The following is a 7,541-nucleotide window of genomic DNA, read 5'->3' as shown; positions in this document are numbered from 1 at the left end:
TGGGCACGGAAAGGCTGTAATACACCGTCCCGGAAGCTCACAGCTGCAGCCCCTCGGTGCCTGGATTCTCTCCTGCTCTGCAGCGCAATGTCACATGGCCGCCGAGCAGGAGAGAATCCAGGCACCGAGGGGCTGCAGCTGTGAGCTTCCGGGACGGTGTATTACAGCCTTTCCGTGCCCAAAGCTCACTCCGGCCCCGTAACTATACTGGAGGGGACCGTCCTGGCTGGTCTGCGGTCTGCTGCAAGGTTAGTGGGGGCGGACGCCTAGTCCGACGCTGGGGGGGGGGGGGAGAGCTGCACAGAATTCTCCTGCCTACTCACTGTGCGGTCTCTCTCCTCCCCTGTTCTCCTTCCTCTTGCAGGGACTTCAAAAAAATGGCCACCCCTCCCCAGGTAAGCTGTGTACTGCGCATGTCTATGCACATGCGCAGTACACAGTGACGGAGCCTCCAGTTTGAGTGAACCAGACGGACTCCGTCGGTTCACTCCAATGTTATAGAGGTGCCGTATAGTGTCTGTGTGTATGTCGTGAAATGACGTCACACACAGACACTATTAAAATGGCAGCCCCCTGTGCATACATTAGTTTGAATAAAAGACACTCAAGACCAATGTAAAAAAAAAAAAAAAAAAATACAACACACCTATTTTTTCTTGTTACTTTTTATTAAAAAATTTTCAAAAATGTGACACTGTCCCTTTAAAGGGTTTCAAAGGGTTATAAGGTTGATAATTAGCAGCATTTGGTTTCTTTTCAGGTATTGCAAGGTTTAGGGGAACAGGTGGTTTGGGTTTGACGTTCCCCGAGGGAGGCTAGACCTTTTATATTGGCTTTCTCACTGTCCTTTTTTGGGGCACTTCGCTAGGGTAAATTGGTTGACTCTATCTCTAAAGAGCCTAGGTTATCTACAGGGTTCGTCCGGTGGCTTGCGGGACTGATGACTTGACATTGGTGGTTGGGAGGGGCCATTGTTACAGCATGGGGATAGTTCCTTTTTGTCCCATTTCCAGTTTGTTTCTATTTTTCAGAAATGCTCAGGAAGGTTGGGTTTGACTCCCGGCCCACATGCTCGCCCCGCTCATCTGATGGGATTTAACAAGATGGGTACAGACATTGACCCGTGTGGCCTTGTCAATACCTGGGTCATACTGTTTATCTAGTTAATCTCTGCTTAAATCTTTTGAAGCTATGTACTTTCATAAAGTCAGTAAGGTGCTAGGAGAGCTTCTGTTTGTTTCAGATTTCATTAAGCTGTGGTATTCAGTAGAGAGGTCTGGGTAGCATGCTGTTTAGTGCCTGAAGAAGATGCCAAAATGGGGTTGAAATGTATAGCAACAGAGAAAGGATTCATATGAAGCACTATGTGCACCTGTGCTTTTTCTTATAGAGGAGGAGGAGATAAACATTGGGAATGTGTGAAAAGCTGGAAGAGAGACTGGGAGTAGAGTGTGGACATGTGACTGCATGAGCGACTAGTATGTCATACAGTGGTTGTAGTAGGCAGGGCGTGTGATATAGCAGGTGTGGCCTACAATACAAGGCTCTATACATGACTGTAGACTGGTGAAGTGTATAGTAAAACTAACCATGCACATAGAGGCAATGTCGGACTGGCCCACCAGAGGACCAGAGGATCCTCCGGTGGGCCCCCAGCTTTACAACATGCACAAACACTGATTCACATGTCTTTTCTTACTGTTTCTTCATTGGTGGGCCCCTAGGATTATTTCCTCTGGTGGGCCCCAGATACCCCAGTCCGACACTGCATAGAGGAAGTATACAATTCATGGCTGATCATATGTATATACAAAATATACACACTTGTCACACTTTTCAAACAACACTTTTACCAACAGACCAGCTGCATACACTACTACCAGCAGGATCAGCTGATCAGTCTAGGGGAATGTTAAAAACCTTTGTTAGCTCAGAGATACATTGTTGCCAGAAGTGTTATGCAGTGGCTTATTCCCCTCTTCTAGGCTTCTATGAACTAAAATGAGACCAACAAAAGGGGTATGGACCGTGCAATGCCCCACTGGGGAAGAAGTATGCAGAGCAGCTCTCCTTAAAAGGGTACTCCAGTGGGGGGGGGCACTTTTTTGCTGGGACCACTCACCTCCCCGGCTCCAGCGGCTGGTCCCGCATCGCGGCGCTTCGGTGCCCGGTTTCCGGCCGCTTCCTGGTGTCTGACGCGGGCCCGGGACGTGACGTCTCAGGTCCGCTCAGCCAATCAGTGAAGGAGGCGGGATCCGTTTCAAGTCCGCTCAGATCCCGCCTCTGCCGCTGACTGGCTGAGCGGACCTGAGACGTATCGTCTCGGGCCCGCATCAGACACCAGGAAGCGGCTGGGAACCGGAGAGCCGCGATGCGGGACCCGCCACTGGAACCGGGGAGGTGAGTGGACATCTTTTCCCTCAGCCACCTCCTCCCCGGTCCCCCCCAAAAAGTGCCCTGGTGCCACCTATTGGAGGAAGCTTCCCTGCCAGTCAATGCTCAGTCTCTTAAAGAACCTTGATAGATGCCAAAGGGTGTGTTTAAGAGTCTCTTCTAAAAAGAAGCATTACTGATCTTTGGACAGTTCCTTTAGGGTTCTTATCTCTCATCACTAAAGGGCAGGGGGCTGACTGGCTACCAGGGAGGCTGTTATAGGACTGCAGGGCTAGTGTTTCTCCTTGAGGGAAGCAACAAAAGACATGTAAAGTCTTATAGGACATGCAAAGCTCCACTGTAAAAAAATATATGCAGAGGTGCAGGTGAAGGGGGTGTTAAAGTCTGACCTAGTTAGACAGTCCAATTAGGCAAAAGCTTCAAGGAAAGACTGTAATATCTGATGTATATGTATACTTTCTGGCACACCAGATGCTGCTGCTGCTACTACTTGTGCAGCCGTACATCTTGACTCTGATATATTGTGTTTGTTTGTTCTGCCTTGTCTCTGTGTTACACTCAAATAGGTTAGGGACCGTCGCCCAGTTACCCGCTGCCGCCTATGGCAGGTTGCAGTAAGCAGACCGGGACAGTGAGGTGGGTGCCAGTGCAAGAGCCTCACCTGTCTTGTGTCCTTGTCTCCCAAACCTAAGTCTCCTTCTGCAAATGGCCTCTAGTAGCAGACTGTCTACAACTCTGTAAAGTTGTTTTGCTTAGTTGTCTGTCTCTCTCGCTGGTCATGGCCTGTTGCACCTCACACCATATGCATGAGTGTTCCCAGAATTGGGAAACGTTGCATTCTTTATTAAGAAGCCCCTTAACCGTAGTACCCTAGGATTGTAGTCCTTTTCTCCTACTCCTCCTTTTTTCTTCTACTATGAGCAGACTAGTTCAACAGGACCAGAAGAGGCTAAGACTATTAAAGTAAGGCGTCTTGTGTATAGTATGCCAAACAATCAGGACACATTAGTTTCTTTCCAAGAATACTTCTATGTTACTTTTTCAGATGCAAATACAAAAATAGAACATACAAAAATACGAAAAAAATCACCACAGTGCTTGGGATCAGAAGAGTCCGATATTCACGCTACAGCAGTGCTTCTTAAACTGTGAGGCGAGCCTCACCAGTGAGGTGCCCCCTAGTTGTTGGTGAGGCCCAGCTGGGAAGCCAGTTTTCACAAAAGTAACTATGATCTGCAGAGTCTTTTGGCTGCACAGTCCTTTGGCCTCCATTTTAGCCACATTATCTTATTTTATACTTGCTTTATTAGCATATAGAGCTTGGGAGACAGGTGAAAGGGTAGCCCTAGCATTATTTTTAGCTTTTAAATGGACTTTCACCACAGATGGTGAGGCCCAGGCATCCTCTTGATCAGTCTGGTGAGGCCCAGGCATTGCCTTGGTCTGTTAGGTGAGGCTCCAGTAGAAAAAGTTTGAGAAGCACTGCGCTACAGCACTGGTAATGTTAGGACTCGGGCCGTGCGCTCGGCTCGGCTTTTTCAGCCATAATGCTTCACATGTTTTTCACATACTCAGCTCTGCTGTTCTTTGTTATAGCAGAGGCCAGGGTTTCACTCCCCTGGCTGTTCAGCATAGGTATTGGGTGTGTGCACTGATTATTGATTGACAGCTGACTTACCACTTAGCTGTCTGTATCTGGCAGGACCTGGAGCCTCAGCCCCAATCAAGTCTGGGGCTGGGACTCCAGGCTCCATAAATATCAGACCTGTGGTCTCATTTCTTGCCTGCAATAGAACCTGGTACTCCTAGTGTTTCTTGACCTCGCGTTTACCCTGACTTAGATATTCCTGCTTACCCGACCATTTGGCTTGTATTTTGATTATCCCTTGGACACGTTTTTTTTTTTTTTACTGCACCGCTTGACTGTTGCTGACTCGGAATTCTGACCTCGCTCTTGTTGTGTGTGTCTGTCTTGTTTTGTTTCGTGTTGCACCCTAGCAGTACAGGGACTGTTGTCCAGTTGTCCGTTTGCCACCTAGGGCATCTGGGGCAAGTAGGTAGGGCCAGTGGGGCGGGTGCCAGCTTCCCAGGTTATAAAAGAGCAGAATTGACAAAAACATTAGAGGAAGTGAAGAAAATACCTAGAGAAAATCTAATGAAAATACATGTTAAAGGAAGAGAAAGAAGGACAGATAATGTTTCAGTCTAAATTTGATATACATTCTAGGATCATAAGAAAAACCATCTTAAAGTATTGGACTAAGCTGGGTCATGATAGATATGGGAGATTATTTAGGCATCCTCCTAGATTTGTATACAGAAAGGGACAATCGATTGCCTATATGGTTAAAGCGACTCTGTACCCACAATCTGACCCCCCAAACCACTTGTACCTTCGGATAGCTGCTTTTAATCCAAGATCTGTCCTGGGGTCCGTTTGGCAGGTGATGCAGTTATTGTGCTAAAAATTGACTTTAAAGCTATGTTCACACTGTGTATGAATCCGCCGTAGTGCGAACCGCGAATATACGCACATAGTTTTGAGGTTGATGCGTTTGCTTGAAAGTATACGATATACGCCCGCACAGTGCACACTACGTATGAGCTTACGGCCGGATCGTATACGGCGCCGTGAAAAATGAACAAGACCATTGTTTGAGGACGGAAATGTTGAAACTCACGGCCGTGGATTTCCATGCGGTCCCGTACGAAGTACTTATTTCAGCCAAATTGAACTTGATTTTTCGATCCAAAAGGTTCTGTGTGGTTTACGGAGCTGGGCGAAGATTTCCAAGTAAATGACCTGCCTCAGATTGCTTTGAAACAAGCTAGGGAAGCATAACTGTACTACGGCGTATGTTCGCGGTTTGTACGCATGTCTATTTTTCCTACGCCCGTAGTTTCAGCCGCACATGTACGGCGGCGTACGATCTACGGACGGATTCATACGCAGTGTGAACATAGCCTTAAACTGGCAGCCCCATGCCCTACAGAAGTGGCCTGGATTGTATATGCATTAGGCTGGCACACCCTCTCCGTCCCTCCTCCCCGCCCTCCTCATCATTAGGAATGGTCCAGGCAGATTGCCTACCATTCCCCATGTGTGGCAGCCCGGCACATGGGCTGCATCGTTGAGGACCTGTGCAATGTTTAGTATGGAGAGAATGTTCCAGTGGCATTCCTAATGATGAAGAAGGTGGGGAGGAGGGATGGTGGGGTGGTGCACAGTTAGGGCACAAATACTCCCGTAGGGTACGGGGTTGTAAGTTTAAAAGTTGTTTTTAGGACAATAACTGCATCACCTGCCAAACGGACCCCAGGACAGATCTTGGATTAAAAGCAGTTATCCGAAGGTACAAGTGGGTACAGAGTCGCTTTAAATCAGACATTGGTGGCCCTGCAAAATCTAGACAACTGAAATTGAGAACGTGTCGGAGAGGAATGTTTCTGTGCCTCTCATGCCAGAATTGTAATGGTATTACCAAAGGGGATAGTATGAACCACTCACACAATGGTAATGTAGCGTGAATATCTGACTCTTTTTAAATTATTATTTTTATTTTTTTTTGTATGTTCTATTTTTGTATTTACATCTAAACAATTATCAAAGAAGTTTTGTTGGAAAGAAATTAATGTGTCCTGGTTTATTTGGATGGGATATTGCTCCATGTTAAGAGACTTGGCTCAGGACTTGTTCACACAGTGCAGTTAGGCACACGTTTTACATTTATTGTGCATGTCTTGTGTATAGTACCTTTGTCTTGTAGCCTTTCCATTTTGGAGCATCTCTTTAATAAAAGTAGTTACTTCACTGTTAACAAACCTCTTTTAAAACCACCCTACAATATTCTTCAATAGTCATGGGTCCATACTTTAAAGTGACTCTGTACCCACAATCTGTCCCCCTCAAACCACTTGTACCTTAGGATAGCTGCTTTTAATCCAAGATCTGTCCTGGGGTCTGTTCGGCAGGTGATGCAGTTATTGTTTTAAAAACAACTTTTAAACTTGCAGCGCTGTGTCTAACGGCCGGGGCTTACATTTGTATATGCATTAGGCTGGCACACCCTCTCTGTCCTTCCTCCCCATCCTCCTCATGATTAGGAATGCTCCAGGCAGATTGCTTCCTATTCCCCACCTGTGTGCATAATGAACATGGGCTGGATCGTTAAGACACCTGTGCAAAGCTCGAACAGCAGTAAATGTTCCTGGATCATTCCTAATGCTGAGGAGGGTGGGGAGGAAGGACAGAGAGGTGGTGCCAGCCTAATGCATATACAAATGTAAGCCCCGGCCATTAGACACAGCGCTGCCAGATTAAAAGTCGTTTTTAAAACAATAACTGCATCACCTGCCGAACGGACCCCAGAACAGATCTTGGATTAAAAGCTGCTATCCGAAGATACAAGCGGTTTGGGGGCTCAGATTGTGGGTACAGAGTCGCTTTAAAGGGGTTATCCAGTGTGGGGGCAGTTTTTGGGGGGACCGGGGAGGAGGTGGCTGAAATAAAAGACGTCCACTCACCTCCCCGGTTCCAGCGGCGGGTCACTCATCGCGGCGCTCCGGTACCCGGATCCCGCCCGCTTCGTGGTGTCTGACGCAGCCCGAGACGCTACGTCTCAGGGCCGCTCAGCCACTCAGTGAAGGAGGCGGGATCCGTTTGAAGTCCGCTCGGATCCCGCTTCCTTCACTGACTGGCTGATCGGCCCTGAGACGTAGCGTCTCGGGCATAGTGTCTCGGGCGGCGTCAGACACCAGGAAGCGGCCGGGAACCGAGTACCAGAGCGCCGCGATGAGTGACCCGCCGCTGGAACCAGGGAGGTGAGTGGACGTCTTTTGTTTCAGCCACCTCCTCCCCGGTCCCCCCCAGAAAGTGCCCCCATGCTGGAGCACCCCTTTAAGCAAATACTTCTTGCCCTATGTTAATATCCTATCTGCTATCATAGTACATTACCTGGTTTCAGAGTGGGCGGCTTAAGTCTAACTGTGGTGACAAGTGTCGCTTGACACAAGAAAAATACAGTCTTTTTTGTTGCTTTCATTCTTGTTTTTTTCAGCTATTATCTTTTTCTCATTTTCAGACTGCACACTTCAGCCTCCCATCCAATTACATTTCCCATAATCATGCCCTGAACTCGTGCCTTCGT

Source organism: Dendropsophus ebraccatus, chromosome 2 (genome assembly GCF_027789765.1).
Source record: "Dendropsophus ebraccatus isolate aDenEbr1 chromosome 2, aDenEbr1.pat, whole genome shotgun sequence".
NCBI classification, from domain to species: domain Eukaryota; kingdom Metazoa; phylum Chordata; class Amphibia; order Anura; family Hylidae; genus Dendropsophus; species Dendropsophus ebraccatus.
This window is presented reverse-complemented; position numbering follows the sequence as displayed.